Raw genomic sequence first — 15,883 nt, forward strand, 5'->3', positions numbered from 1 at the left:
AAGCCGCCCTGCACACCCTCACAGCATGATTGTTATTGCCCAGAGCTGGCGGTGCTGTCGCTCAAGCCATATTTCCTGAAACCTAAGAAGACCCAAATGGAGTACAAGTTTCCTATAACCAGCTCCTGTTCCCTGAAACTCTTGCGTAACTCCCCCTGTGGTTTTCAGCCTGACTGTGTGGTCGCTAACGGCTTCATTGAAGGTGAAACACTGAAGTGACCAGGATGGTTGTGAGAGGCACAAACTTAAGGGCAGGTCCCAGCTTCAGGGGAACTCCTCTCCACTTCCTGTCTTGTCCCCTCTCCTCCTGCAGGTTTCCTCTTTGGAACCCCCTGGGTAGTTTGCTGGGAAATCTCCCTCACCTACAAAGTCAGTCTCCACAAGATTTCTGCTTCCTGTCAGAGAGGAAACTCAGGGTGTGTGTGTCTTAGTATCGTGTTTCTCTCGGGCTGTGTTTGTGTGTCAATCCCTCTATTCTTGTCTGTCTTTTTTTTTTTTTTTCCCCCTACTAAACTGTACATACTATTCAGTTGTATAGTTTGGATTTTGATTTTTCTATCACAGAGAAGTTTATTTTCTAGCTCCTTCCAGCCCTTTCCCCACTAAAGTTTCAATTGTCTTTTCTGTCCCCAAGGTGGGTGGGACAAGATGGCTTTTTATTTGTGTAGTGTCACACCCCTCCACCCCTTAAAAGATTTGCCACAGAAAAAAGGTTTTCTCTATTTCTGATGTCAGTTTCGGTACAGAATAATCATGGCATGGTTAGACAAGTGAGATGGTACTAAATTGTCTCTCTGGGAATCCTTACACATCTCGGGGGCTCTCTGAGTGAGAATCCATGGTGGCTGAGGGTTCGGATGCAGGGTCCTGACCATGCTGCCGTTGTCTCTAGGTGGCCGCTTGTCTTCCTCTTCCTGTTCCCATGGCTGCTCTGCCCCAGCGAGCCGCGTTCCCACCAAAGACCTGGCAGACAGTAAACAGAATGATTGTAAGAGAAAAAGGAGGAGAGGGAGAAGGAGGAGGAGAAACAAAAGTGATACCTAAGAGAATGACATTAATTGACAAACATGTTAAATATGCCTTAAGGTTTACATGCCTTAAGGACGCCGAATCCCCAGGTTCTGCCTTTGCCCTATCAGAGGAGTTTGTAGTTCTGGGACCAAGACGTGTGGAGACATTTGACAAAGACAGCAGTTTCCAGCTGACTTTGGTCCTGGGGAAATCTTCCAGGTAGAAGGGCTGTAATTAATCATTAACATACATGTAAGAGCAAGTTAGTCCCGGGGAGCCCAGCAGCAAATGCTGCCCCCTTGTGAGCCTTGTGCAGTGGAGCTAGCGAAGGGGCCCTGGAGGGAAAAGTAAGAGAAATCAGTACAGCTTGCAGAGGAGGGCTTGGCTGGCTTTCTCCTGCTTCTGCTATAACTGAAGCATTTTACTGCTTAAGCTTATTTTGTAATATTTTGTGCACAGAGTGGGTGGTTGCTTAATTAAGTGCTTTAAAACTTTTATTTGGTCATATTTACACATCCTACAAAAATTTAAAGGTCCAAAAGATGGGATACAATGAAAATTAAGTCTTCCTTCTGCCCAGTACCCCTACCCAGAGGTAGCCTCTCCTGCCTGTCTGTTTCATAGCATACCAGGGATAATTTCTGAGTAGTTATCTGTAGCCATATACAGAACTTAATGTAGTGATAACTAGAAATATTACTACAGTCAGCTCTCTTTATCCATAGGTTCTTTATCTGAGGACCCAACCAATTGCAGATGAAAATATTTTGGAAAAAATCCTCTAAACATGTAGACTTTTAATTGTCATTATTTCCTAAATAATACAATTTTAATACAATACGTATTTTATTAGCATTTGCATTATATTAGGTATCATAACTAATCTGGAGATGATCTGAAGTATAGAGAACCGAGTGTGGTGGCATATGCCACCCATAAGTAATCTCAGTACTTAGGAGGCTGAGACAAGAGGATCGCAGGTTCGGGGCCAACATGGGGTAACTTAGTGAGACATTATTTTAAATTAAAAAAAATAAAACAAGGCTGGGGATGTAGTTCAGAGATAAAATCCTGCTGAGTTCAATCCCCAGTTATATAATAAATAAATTATTAAGTATACAAGAGAATGTGCATATGTTATATGCAAATATTTTATATAAAGAGCCTTAGACAAGCCAGGTGTCATGGCGCACACTTGTAGTCCCAGCATTCAGGTGTCTGGGGCTGGAGGATCGCAGTTTGCAGGCAGCCTCAGCTATTTAGTTGAGGCCCTTTGCAACTCAGTGAGACCCCCCCGTTTCAAAATTTAAAAGACTAAAAAACCTAGGGCTGGGGGTATAGCTCGCTGGTACAGTGCCCCTGGGTTCCGTCCCCAGTAAGGTAAAAATAAAAGCCTTAGCCACTTAGCAAAACCATATTTCAAAATAAAAAGGGCTGAGAGTGTAGCTCAGTGGTAGATGTGTAGGGCTGAGAGTATAGCTCAGTGTAGCTCAGTGGTTCAATCCCCAATAACACACAAAAATTTTATATAAAGGTTTTGGGTATATGTAGATTTGGGTATTCTTGGTGGGGAGGGTCCTGGAACTAATTGCTGTGGATCCCAAGGGATTACTGTACATAGAGAGAAAGTGTATTGTGGTATATAAATGTATATAAATATGGTTTTATTCACAAATACCTCTAGATTAAGCCATACAATTTTAGACAGTTGTGCAATATACTTGTGTACACAGTTGGCAGCATGATCTAGCATCTCAGTAATGATGATTTTAAGCCTTTAATCTGGTTTTAAGCAGAAGGAAAATTAGAACCTGGGACCAAACAAATGGTGTCACATAAAGCTACTGCTGTTTGAGAGCAGGGTATCATGTTGGAAAAGAAGTGTCTGCTAGTCTGATATTGCAACTCTTTACTCCCCAGGCTTAATGCCACACCTCGCCCTGCTGAAGGACGTTTTATAAAGGCTGAGCTGACCTCAGGGCACCATCCACGGTCTTACTGAGCACACAGTGGGCACTGGCTTGTGCCAGGCCCCTTAAAAACTATTTCCACTTATTTGTAGTCCCCTCCTTCCACAGACAGCCCTTAGGATATTTGTAGAATATGTCATGTAGGTTTGTATGTCTTCTTGCAATATATGTTGTATCTATGTGTTTTCAGTTTGTGCAAGAGTTATGTGTACTCCATTCTCTCTAGTCTGTTTTCACTAGGCTCCATACATTTTGCTAGACATGCATCTACTTTGTTGCTGTTGCTTTTTTGTGTGTGGTACTGGGGGTTGAACCCAGGGGCATTTTACCCCTGAATTACACCCCCAGCCCTATTTTTTTGTGTGTGTGGTACTGGGGGTGGAACCCAGGGGCTTTTCTACCCCCGGGCTATACTCCCAGACCTATTTTATACTTTATTTGGAAACAGGGTCTCACTAAGTTGCTGAGAGCCTTGAGGCTGGCTTTGAACCTGTGCGATCCTCCTGTCTCAGCCCCCTAAGCGCTGGGATTACAAGCGTGTGTCACCACGCCCGGTACCAGCCCTATTTTTTTTTTTTTTTATTCTTTATTTTGAAACAAGGGCTCGCTAAGTTGCGGAGGGCCTCACTAAGTAGCTGAGCCTGGCCACGAACCTACAGTCCTCCTGTCTCAGTCTCCAAAGTGCTGGATTACAAGTGTGCTCCCTCAAGCTCAGCTCAGAACTGAGATTTTGAAAACAGTTGAAGACATTATGGAGACATTTATTCTAATTGTTTTGTCTCAATGATAACAAATGCTTCAAATTGAATTTAAGAAATTCAACCAGATACGTTAAACACAAGTATCACAAACTGCTCGGATGTGGCATCATTTTAAAATAATATCAACATGTCTCTATTTTACTAATATTATTATTATAAATTCAATGCTCTATAATATTTCACCTATATTACGCACCATGACTTCACAACATCTCCTATCATTAGACTTTGAAGTTGTTTACTTTGTAATGTCATTGTGGTTAAATCCCATACATGTAGTTGGTTTTTCTTGATTTTCTTCTATTATTTAGCCAGAATAGATGGCCAGGAGGGAATTACAGAGTGAAAGAGAAATTCTTCTATGGCCTATGATACAAGTTGTTGTATTCCGCCTCTTGCTGTGCTCCCAGAAGCAAACACAAGTCTCTGCCTTCAATTTAAAACATCCTTGTATTCTTTTTAGTGCTTTATACTTAGAGCCGTTGCCATAGGGATTGATCTAAGTGTCACAATGGTCAGCAGAAAAATTGGGAACTCCCGTTCTCTGTCTTCAGAACAAGTTGCAGAAAGTACCATCTGCTACCTGTATCGTGCATCCCTTCTATTCAGCCATCCCACCTGGCACCGGAGCAGCATCGGCTTAATCATCGGCCCTTCCGCTCACAGCAGCGGGGATTGGCAGGTGCGCTGCCGTGCAGCTCTGCTTCAGTCTGGCCTCCGTGAACTGTGAACTGGAACTATGAATAAACATTCTCTCTTTTTTTTTAAGTGGGGGGAGGCTTGGATGCTTCTCCTGTCTGCTCCTCATACTTTTCCACTGAAGGGAAATTAAAAAGTGGCTCATTGCTTATAAAGATTGTGTGTCGGTGAAGAGGAGGAGGAGGCAGGAGTGGAGAGTGGGAGGCATTTGCAAGAACATATGTTGGATTCTTTCCGTTCTCCTCGTGGTGACAATGATTGATGGCATCCAGTGAGTCCCCGTGTGTCACTTCCTTGGTACAGCTGGTAGAGGGGGCGGGGGAAATCAATACAGGCTGGGCAAAGGACACAGGATGCAGTTAGAGGAGGAAGGGGCTTGGGATATGACATCAACATGATATTTCTCATTAAAATTTTCAGTAGTATCATTTCAAACTACCTGCCGAGAACCATTCTCTCTTGGTCCTGTAGGCTCTTGAAGGAACCAGTCTTTCTTGTTCTCTACCTCCAAGAAAGGGTTAATTGTGAACATAAAAGACCTGTAGTTCAGGGAGAGGAAGAAAAGGGAGGGATTAAGTCCATACTGGCCACAACTTTTGCCAGTTATGTTCCTTGCATGTTGTAATACAGCCTGGCATTTAGCTGCGGCATTCTCTTGATGTTCTAGAATGCCCATTATTTAACAATTTCATATTGAATGTTTGGTTGGGAAGTAGAAAGGAGCTGTCAAAAGGGGAGTCGAGGGTAGGAAGGAACTATGGCGAAGAGGGCAAGGTTACAAGGCTCTTCCTAAGCTTGAGGCTTTCATTTTTCTGCCTACATTGAGGCAAATAATGTTTCAGAGTGCAAGAACAGTGATTGTTCTGTGGTTAGATCATGTGCACAAGTGCAGACAAACCCGGGAAGGAGAATCTGCTTCATAAAGTCATAGGTTGGCATTTAGGCCAAATTTATATGCAGAAGCCTAAGGTATGATCATTGATGTGCCAGGAAACTGCTCCTAAGTACTTTCGGTTCTTTCTTCTTTACTTTTCCTCTGCACCTCAGCTCAGGCTTATCTTATATATTCATGTAAGTGCCAAGTACCGGCTAAGTGCTAGTCAGTGTGCAAAATGGAAGGTACTTTGCTCTGTGAATGGACAGCACAGCTTAGTCCACCTATAGAAAGTTTTAGGAATACCACATCAATGGACTCCCACTTTTTTAGGCCAGTTCTCCCAGACCCTTTGGGCAGCTTGTTTTTATGTAGGGTTTCATGTGCCCTAGGAGTCTCCACCTAGATGTCTTTGCATCTTAGATGTTCAGGAGCATGTGGCCAGGCAACTCCATGCAGGACAGTATGGGCGTTGGGGGTGGGGGTCTTTGGCACATCACATTTTAAGCCAGTGCTCAGATTCCTGCCTCCTTTTCATTTCTTTATTTTGTGAGCAACTTTATTAAGCACCTACTTCATGCTAGGTACTTTTTTCTTTTTTAAAAATGATCTTTATCTGTGGTTAGCTCAACAGAAGGTGCTATCATTGATTAGTGAACTTCCAAAACTGCAGAGGAGTTTCAAAAATAGGCCACTTAACTGAGCTATGAGCCAGGTACTTTTTCACCAAGTGACTCTACATATGGCATCTATTCTCACGATGGTTCTGTGATGTAGCTGGTTGTACCCAATTTCTTAAAAAGGGAAATTTTGACCCACAGAGATTGTTGCATCCCAAGATAATCAGAACCAATAGGTTGCAGAACCAATTATGGAGCCCAATTTGGGGGATACCCATAGATGCCTCTGGAAGTGTCAGTCCCAAAGAGCGTGTTCCCCTCCACATGGTATTAAAGCATGGATACACTTTAGAAGCACACAACTTAGATCAAATCTGGCTTTTTTCAATTTTAGGAAAGGCTTCACTGTGCGTTTCTGCCTCCACAGTGAACATTCTTGGGAAGCGAGCTTAATCCCTATTCACTGCATTAATCTTAAATGATTTGTCAGAGCAGAGCACAGCATGGCGGAGATGTGTCCTGTGGAGGTGACAACCTGGGTTTAACTCACAGCTCAGCTGCTTAATCTTGAGCAAGTTACTGAACTTGCTAAGCCTGCATTTGCTTCTCTATTAAAGGGTGATAATATTGAGATCATCAGGTTAGTGTAAAAATATGTTCATGTAGGTGCCAAGTACCTGCTAAGTGCTAGTCAATGTCTAAGTAACCGTGAGCTGCAGTTGTTTGCAATTGGCTTTGTGAGTATTGCAGGAGTCTCATAGTGGAAACTTGGCTCTCGTGAACATGCAAATATTTACATAGCCCCTACTAAATAACATAAAGTCTGTCATTTGTCTAGGCAATAGGAAGTGTGTGGAGGGGAAGGGAGATGAGCCCAGGGAATGCGGCTTACCGTGATGAGAAGAGAGGCATGTTGGCTGGAGACAGCTAACCAAACTGTGCTGAAGGACAGATGCACACTGTGAATTCTATCTGCAGTTGAGCAGAGTCAGGGTCCTGGGATATTAAAAGCTACAATAGCTACCACCAGTAGTGCTTACTATGTGCTGGGCTACTCTAATGCTTTGCTTTCGTTAACTCACCATAGCCCTCTGAAGCAGTGCTGTTACTATCCCCATTTTATAGATTAGGAAATTGGAACTCAGGCTTAGTCAGTTCACCAAGGGCCACGTGACTCATAAGTAGCAAAGCTCAGGTTCAGTCTCAGGCATCTCACTTTAGAGTGTGTGTTTCTAACCAGTGTGCCATATGCCCCTCAGGAAAAACAAGCTCCTCACTCTTAAGGACTGTGTTCACTCTAAGTGGGTAAGTCAGTTCAACAAATAGATAGGATGAAGGTTGACTGTCTAATCCAAAATGTTCCAAATCTAAACCTTTTGAGCACTGATAAAAGGCCACAAATGGAAAACTCCAAACCTGCCGTCACGTGATGGGTCACACTTAAAATGTAAGGACACCGACTTAGGTGTGGTATTGCATGCTTGTAAATCTAGTACTTAGAAGGCTGAGACCAGAGAATCACAGGTTTGAGGCCAGTCTCAGCAACTTAGCAAGACCTTCAGAAACTTCGTGAGACCCTATTTTAAAATAAAAAATAAAAAGGGCTGGGAGTATAGCTCAGAGGTAGAAGACCTCTGAGTTCATTTCCTAGTAATTAACATACACACACACACACACACACACACACACACACACGCACACACACACACACACACACACACACACACACACACACCACACATACACACACACCACAAAACAAAATGCACTAAAAATATTCAGGCTATATATACATGGCATCTAAGAAACACAAATGAATTTCATATTTATACTTGGGTCCTCTTCTCAAGATATGAATTCAAGGTCAAGGTGTTTGCATGTTTGGTTTCTCCTGAAACCTCTTGCTTTGATTTACAGATGACTGACTCTCACCATGTCTTTTCATGGTCTTCCTTTTGTGGGTATGCAGGTGTGTGTGTGGTCTGTCTCTTCCTCCCTACCAGACACCATTTTTTTTTTATAAAAGACACCATTCAGGTTGGATTTGGGCCCACAGTTCTCCCCATAACACTTTGACCTCTATGTCCCCCACACTCATGCAGAATACATTGGTGTACATCGCACAGCCCAAGTTTTCACCATTCTAGCATCAAGGCTAAATCCCAAAACCCATCTAAATGTCATCCAAATCAAATGAGATTCAGTGAGCTCTTGAGGCACAAATCCCAGCTGTGAACTCATGAAACCAGAAAAGTTATTTGTTTTCCAAATATAATTATGGGACAGATGCAGGATAGATGTTCCCATTTCAGACAGGAGAAGGGTCATGGATCTAAAGTAAGTCTAAAACCTGGCAGAGAAGTCACACGAACCTTTAAGGGTTAGAATAATCCTCTTTACTCAATGTTCTGTCCTCTCTGTCCACTGTGGTGGCAGCAGCTACACAAAGTCCCATGTGACAGTCTTGGTTTTGTTTGTTTGTTTGTTTGTTTGTTTTGTTTTGTTTTGTTTTGCCGGTCTGGGGATGGAACCTAGGGGCATTCAACCTCTGAGCTATTTTTTTTATTCTTTATTTTGAAACAGAGTCTCACTAAGTTGTGGAGGGCTTCACTAAGTAGCTGAGGCTGTCAGAGAATCATGATCCTCCGGTCTCAGCCTCCCAAATGCTGGGATTACAAGCGTGCACCACCACAACCAGCGACAGTCTTGATTCTGATGCCCTGGGTGGTGGCAACCTAGCCCTCTAAAGTTGAGGCAGAGACAGTTTCAGAGGATGAGGCTACCTTTGAAGCCAAGGAGAGGACACCCTGGTCCCCTGTACTTTGGCCAGGGAAGAGAATGGTTAGTTAGAGGGTCCTTCTCTTTTCTTGAAGGATAACACATATTCACAGTGATATAGCTTTGTTATTCCTTCCTGTAGAACCCCAGAGGTCTGACAGCTTTTCTTTATTTTTGTCCTGTCTCTGTCCCCTGTAGTCCAAGCTAATACTATTTCTGTTAGTATGGGCACATTCCCATCTTTAACTTCTCTTGAAATGCCTAATATATCTTTGAGTTATACTAATCTTCTTGAGTTTATTTATTTATTTTTTTTTTGCGGAGGGTGTTGGGATCAAACCCAGGGACCCGTTCATGCTAGGTAAGTGCACTGTAATCTCTTAGTGGAGTAACTATCCACGTCCAACCATAATACTAGTGTGCTCTTCAAAACATGCTTTCTACGATTTTGCAATGTGGATGGGCTGGGAATTGTTCCAGTCTTCAAGTTCTCATTCATTTTGCTTAGCAACTTTTTTTTTTTTTTTTTTTTTTTTTTTTTTGGTACTGGGGATTGAATCCAGGGGCATTTTACCTCTGGCCTATACCCCCAGCCCTATTTTTAATTCCTTATTTTGAAACAGGGTCTCACTAAGTTGTGGAGGGCCTCACTAAGTAGCTGAGGCTGGCTTCAAACCTGCAATCCTCCTGCTCGACCGCCCAGGTACTGGAATTATAAGCATGCACCACCATGGCCAGCTAACAATTCCTTTTTAAATCAATCAATATCTCTCTCTCTCTCTCTCTCCCTCTCTCTCTCTCTCTCTCTCTCTCTCTCTCTCTCTCTTTCCCTCTCCTGTTTCCTTCCCTCTCCTGTTTCCTTCCCTCTCCTCTACTCTCTTCCCCTTCCTTCCCCCTCCTCCTCCTCCTCCTCTTCTTCCTTCCTCTCTCTCTCTCTTTCTCTTTCTCTCTCTCTTTCTCTTGCTCTCTTTCTTCAGGTGGACTGAGGCTGTGCTTTCAACATTTTGCTTAGACATCTCAGTTGACTATCCAAGGTCATAACTCATAAGTCACAAGATACTAGAACACATTCAGCAAAGTTCACTGCCATTTTATTAGAAGGATCACCTTTTCTTCAGTGCCCAATAACACTCCTCATTTCTACCTGAGACCTCAGCAGAATTGCTTTCCTGTCCATATTCTTCCAACATTTCTATTAGCATCTGAATTGAGCCAGTATTCTGTAGGGACACATTGGGGAATGTTTGCCAAACTCAACACATTCTGCCCTAGCATAGCTATCCTCTAGAGAAAAATAAGTTGTCTGGAGACTGTTCCATTCCTGCTCAAACTTGGAGTCACATATTGATTCTTTTCATGCTATTCTGTATATATGATTTTTTTAATATTATTAACATTTCATGTCTCATTCTCTCTCTTCTCTCTTTCTCATTCTTCCTTTTGTACTGGGGACTGAACCCAGGAGTGTTTTACTACTGGGTTACAACCCCAGGCTCTTTTTATTTTGAAACGATCTCTTGCTATGTTATCACACATTGACTTCAAATCTGTGATCCTTCTGTCTCTGTCTCCCTTGTACTGGAATTATAGATGTGCACTACTGTACCAGCTTCATGTCATGTTTTTATAGTGGATCAAACAAGTTTCAGATGAAAGAAACATGGTGGTCAATGGATGCCCACCTCAGCTTTGCAGAGTTTTGTTTTCCCACATCTCCATTCCCCTGAGTTAATAAGGCTGATAGAATCATGGTACCATGCATCACTCTGCAGCAAATGAAAAGATTTTTCATCAAAGGACCCTTTTGATGTTTTTATTTCCTGTTGGCACAAAAAGTGAAGAGTGACAAATTATGCTATGCACAAAAACAAAGACCAGATATTTTTGTAGTCTTCCTAAAACAAGATATCTTACATGCTGGTTTTTCAAAACACTTGGGAGAGAAATTGACTTGTGATACTTGAGAGTTCATGAAATGGGGCACTACATAAAGCAAGGTTTATACAGAAAAAAAAATGCATTTTCTGTCTTGGCTAGCAGTCCTACCTTTGGGACATTTATACCATGCAGCACTGAGACCAAGATTTATAGTTGGTGATTTCCTGAATAACAACTCAGATAGCAAATGTCTCAACAGTACAACTTCCATGTGCTTTGCAAGGCACAACGCAGCACAATAGAATGGATTGTTCACCTCGAGATTTTTCGGGTTGGGTTTTGGCTTTCCCTTTCTTTCTTTCTTTCTTTCTTTCTTTCTTTCTTTCTTTCTTTCTTTCTTCTTTTTTGTTTCTTGCAAGAAAAGTGATATTATTTTTCCTTTTGACCTTAGCCTATAGTTAGAAGACTTTTTCCTTTCCTTTTTTCTTCTTCTCCCAACTTGCCTCCCCACCCACCCACTTCTTCCTCCGCTTTCTCTTGGACCAGACCTCATACATTTACACATACAGCTCCTTATGGAAACTGTCTCAACTCCAAACACACACAAAATAGGGTAAACAGAAGAAACAGAGCCAGCTCAAAGAACAAAAAGAAAATCCTTCTTCCATTTCCTTTCTCTGTATCTTATAAGTGATTCAGTTTCCCTGTAGAGAGGAGAGAAAAGAAACAATACTGGCTGGATCCTCCACTCTAGAGATGAAGATGAAGTTCTCTAGAAACCCTTAAGATGCTCGTAAGGAATAGCTTCAGCTCTCACTTTGGATGAGTTGCTCACATGTTGATGCTGTTGTGAGCCAATAAAAGTAATCAGTAAAAGGGACAGGTAAGTAGCAGTGAAGTCAAGGGCAGCCGGAGGGTAGGCCAGCTCTCATTTTTATTTCTGTGGTTTTTTTTAGGTCAAATTTGAAAATAGTCTTTCAATAGCATAAAAATTCTCACTAGTTCAATCTTATATAAGCTTGATTTATATTCTAACGGTACATAAATCACCGACCTACTATATCACTGGAATAGAATTGTTTACTTACTTTTTTAGTCAGTTGATTTTCCATAAGGGTGCCAAGACAGCTCAACAAATGTAGTCTTTTAACATGGTGTTGAGATGACCGTATATACATACACACAAATGAAGGTGTATGTACTTCACAACATATGCATAAAACATTTCAGAATGGATCAAAGACATAAATTGAAAGTTAAAACTTTGATGAGCTTAGAAATACTATACATATATAAATACTTGTGAGCCTTGGCTAGGCAATGGTTTATTAGACATGCTGCAACAAAGGACGACATAGATATATGAGACTTCATTAAATTAAAGATATATATGCTTCAAAAGATGCCATAGGAAAGTAAAAAGACAGACCACAGAATGGACAAGATATTTTCAAATCTTAAATCTGATGAGAAACTTATATACCAAATACAGAAAGAATTCATAACTCAAAACTAGACAACTAAAACATGAGCAATGGGTTTGAATAGGTATTTCTCTAAAGATACACAAATGAACCATAGACACATAAAAATATGCTCAATACTATTAGTCATCAGGGAGATTGAAAATAAAAACCACTATAAGATGCTGCATTTCATCCACTAGGATATCAGAAATGAAAAACTTGGAGCCGGGCGCGGTGGCTCACACTTGTAATCCCAGCGTTCAGGAGGCTAAGACCAGAAGATCACGGTTCGTGAACAACCTCAGCTACTTAGCGAGGCCCTTTGTAAAAATAAAAAAAATAAAAAATAGGGCTGGCGTGTGGCTCCAAGGTAGACTGCCTCTGGGTTCCATCCCCAGTACCACACACACACACAACAAAGTTGGATAACTGTTGGAAAGGATATGGAGAAATTGGAATCCTCATATGCAGCTGCTTTGGAACACAGTCTGGAGTCTACTTCAGAAGAAGCTGGGAATGTCTTGTTATCACTTTTGTTTTCTTCTGTGCTGTGGACTTAGACTAGTGGATTCATTCTTCTCTTGAGTGAGTTTTGAAAATCTAAAAGTTGGAATTGGAGGAAGTGGTGATTCTAATAGCACCTGTTCCTAATAGAATGGTTGTGAAATGATAATCTCCATAAAATATTTTACCAAATGTTAAAATATTGCTTTATATGTACTTGTTATCATTGGTAATATTACTGTCATCTTTTGATTCTAAGTGAAAAAGAGGTGTCTGCATTGATGCCTAATGTTGCAAAACTGTAGCATTGCTGTAGGTGTTTTTCAGTGTCCTAATAGATTTTTACAGCATAATCCTGATGTCAGGAAAAGTAATCGGAATCTTTCATTTAATAATCATTCATTGGTTATGTACTATATATAGACAGTTACCAACCGAGTACAGGAGGACTATCAAGAGGAAAAAGACATGGCCTTTGCCTTTAAGCAGTTCATAATATCATAAGCATTAATCATCACTTTTTTTCCAATAGTAGGTAATCTAACTTTTTGGTATTATTAGTGTTTTAAGCCAACTGCACATGTATTCTAATCTAGAAAAAATACACTTGATTATACTGAAATATACCTGATTATCTTTGTTTAGGGTGTGTGTATGAGTTAGTTAGTTACTGGGGATTGAACCCATGGGTGTTTTACATCTGAGTTACACCCCTAGCTCTGTTTTAATTTTTATTTCGAAACAGGGTCTTACTAAGTTTCTGAGGCTGGTCTCAAACCTGTGATCCTCCTGTCTCAGCCTCCCAAATGCTAGAGATTACAGGCATGTGCCATTATGCTTGGCTCCATCTCTCTTTTTAAAACAAGCCCAAGTTTAGAATATTATTCTTAAGTGTTATTTTTATTTTAGCCTTCTTCCCTTCCCCCACTTACAGTGTATCCTCCTGCAATCCCACTAAAAGTTATAAATTTACTTCTCCCATCCTCCATATATATATATATATATATATATATATATATATATATATATATATATATATATATCCTTGATTGCTAGGTTTTTATGTAGCATTTATATTTTGAAGTATATTTATATTTTTAGGACAATTATTTGAAAACATAATTGGTTGAAAACAGATTGTGTTTTTACGTGAAGTCACTTAGCGCTGTAATTAGTCTATTTAGGTTCGAAATTTGGTGCTGTTTCCCCCCCACACACACACCCCCAGGTCCTATGTGGATGGGCTTGGTCCCCAGGTGGTGCTGTTGAGAGGTATTCTGTGCTTTAGGAGGAAGGGCCTGTGGAAGGTTCTTAGGTCATTGGCGGTGCAGCCTTGAAGGGAACTGTGGGCTCCTGGCCCCTTTCTCCTTCTTTTCTTTCTGGCCTTGAGGTAAGTAGTTGCCTCCACTGCACACGCCCAGCGATTGCCATCTGGCACCACCACAAGAGGTCCTAAGCAGTGGATATATCTAATCTTGTGCTAGAATATCCAAAACTAGGAACCAAAATAAATCTTTTTTCTTCATAAGCTAATAATTATCATTTGTGTGTTTGTGTGTGTGATAGTGTCAGAAAGCTGTTACAATGTACTTGGTCTAGTACATTTGCCCTTTGCCTGATGTATGGTTTTGTTTTGTTTGGTACTGGGAATTGAGCCTAGGGGCATTTTACCTCTGAGTGACTCCCTAAGATATTTCTATCATCATCATCATCATCATCATCATCAACAACAACAACAACAGGCTCTAAGTTGCTGAGGCTGACCTTGAACCTGCAATCCTCCTGTTTCAGCCTTAGAAACCCTGGGATTACAAGTGTGTACCACCACACCCAGAAGTCTGGTGGTTTTTTTTTTTTTTCTTTCTTTCTTTTTTAAAAAAACAGAGTCTTGCTGAGCATGGTGGCACACGTTTGTAACCCCTGCACTTGGGAGGCGGAGACAGGAGGATCGCCCAGGTTCGAAGCCAGCCTTTCTGGCTTAAGAGATCCTGTTTCCAAAAAAAAAAAAAAAAAAAAAAAAAAAAGTATAAAAAGGTCTGGGAGTGTAGCCCAGAGGTAGAAGGGTTTCCAGGAACCCCAGTACCACCAAAAACAAACAAAAACAAAATAGAGTCTCACTAAGTTGTGGAGGGCCTCGTTAAATAGCTAAGACTGTCCTTGAACCTGTGATCCTACTTTCTCAGCCTCCCAAGTATTGAGATTACAATCATGTACCATCACGCCTGGCTTTTCTGCCTCTTATTTATTTATTTATTTATTTTAAACAGGGTCTCACTAAGTTGCTGAGGGCCTCTCTGAGTTGCTGAGGCTGACATTAAGCCCATCCTCCTGTTTCAGCCTCCCAAGTACTGGAATCACAGATATGTGCTACCATGCACATCTCAGTTCCCTTCTTTTTAAATCTCTGTTCTTTTAGGCCAAGTGCAGATTTGACTTCCTTCTCATGATTTCTCCAGTTACTACAGTGATAGCCCATAGTTCACCCTTCTTCCCAAACTTTGATTGTGTCCTACCATGCAGCAGTGGGCAGATAGTCTATCCTACAAGGTTTTGTCGTTTTCCCTCGGAACTGCATTTGTCTTCTCAATTATATATATTCACACACAGACACGCTTTTTTTTAGATGTTGAGAATTAAACTCAGGGCCTTTCATATGCTAGGCAAATAACTATATCAATTATATTCAATACCCTTCAAAGGTAGGGCATATTTATGTTTTTCTCATATAATTTTCATAGTGCCTAACAATGGTCTAAGGGCCAGCAATTACTCCTTACTTTTTTGGGTTTTTTTTGGTTTTTGTTACTGGGAATTGAACTCAGGTATTCTACATGTGAGATACATGTTTAGCCCCTCCCCCTTTTTAAAAAACAAGTTTTAAGTTGTTGAGGCTGGCCTTGAACCTGTGACTCTTCTGTCTCAGCCTCTGAAGTACTGGGATTAGAGGAGTACACCATTGCACTCAGCTGCTTGTTGAATTTTTAAATGATGTCTTCCAGAGCTAAAAACACTTTAGACAATTTAAGTGTTTGCAGCTTAGATGAGGATCAGTGTTCTGCTGACTTCCAAATTTTTAGGGGGTCCAGGGTTGTCATCTTGGGAGACCTGCTCACAGAGCTATGGTGCTCATGCTAATAGCTGGATTTTTGTGTGTGGTTGGGTGGCTGGGAGCTGGAGGTGGGGGACTCTCCACCTGAGAACATTATTAACATAGGTAATAGTTGCTGGAGGATGGGTAGGAAGGCATTATCCTTGACACTGGTGGATTCTTGGCACACCACTGTGCCATGTGAACTGGCCTGGCTTCTTACTCACTGTGTCC

At 41.3% G+C, this 15,883-nt stretch overlaps 1 protein-coding gene across 1 annotated transcript in view; it reads left to right on the forward strand.

Annotated features, from left to right (window-relative positions):
* The window catches only part of IQGAP2 (IQ motif containing GTPase activating protein 2), a gene marked incomplete at both ends in the record, with an annotated part of 316,582 nt that overhangs the window by 135,074 nt on the left and 165,625 nt on the right, over positions 1 to 15,883 (forward strand). The gene's annotated exons all lie outside the window — the stretch shown is intronic.

The sequence above is a fragment of the Muscardinus avellanarius genome (assembly GCF_963383645.1).
Source record: "Muscardinus avellanarius genome assembly, chromosome: 1".
Lineage (NCBI taxonomy): Eukaryota > Metazoa > Chordata > Mammalia > Rodentia > Gliridae > Muscardinus > Muscardinus avellanarius.